The sequence below is a fragment of the Phaethon lepturus genome, unplaced genomic scaffold, assembly GCF_000687285.1.
Source record: "Phaethon lepturus isolate BGI_N335 unplaced genomic scaffold, ASM68728v1 scaffold11545, whole genome shotgun sequence".
NCBI lineage: Eukaryota > Metazoa > Chordata > Aves > Phaethontiformes > Phaethontidae > Phaethon > Phaethon lepturus.
The window spans coordinates 1-200 of NW_010538381.1; positions in this window are offsets into that span (position 1 = coordinate 1).

Genomic DNA, 200 nt, shown 5'->3' on the forward strand with positions numbered 1-200 from the left:
TGACTTCTGCTGCCAGGCGCTGGGAGCAAACCAGCATCGCAGCTTTTACCAGCTGGAGCCATGTATGGGAGTCTGTCAAGGATGAGATTGGGGGTTTTTAGGCACAGAGTTGCTGGTTTGGCCATAAAGGGGGTATTGCGTTGGTAGCGCTGGTGGAGAGACCAGTGGGAGGTGGGGCGGGACGTGACCCGGGTAGGGAG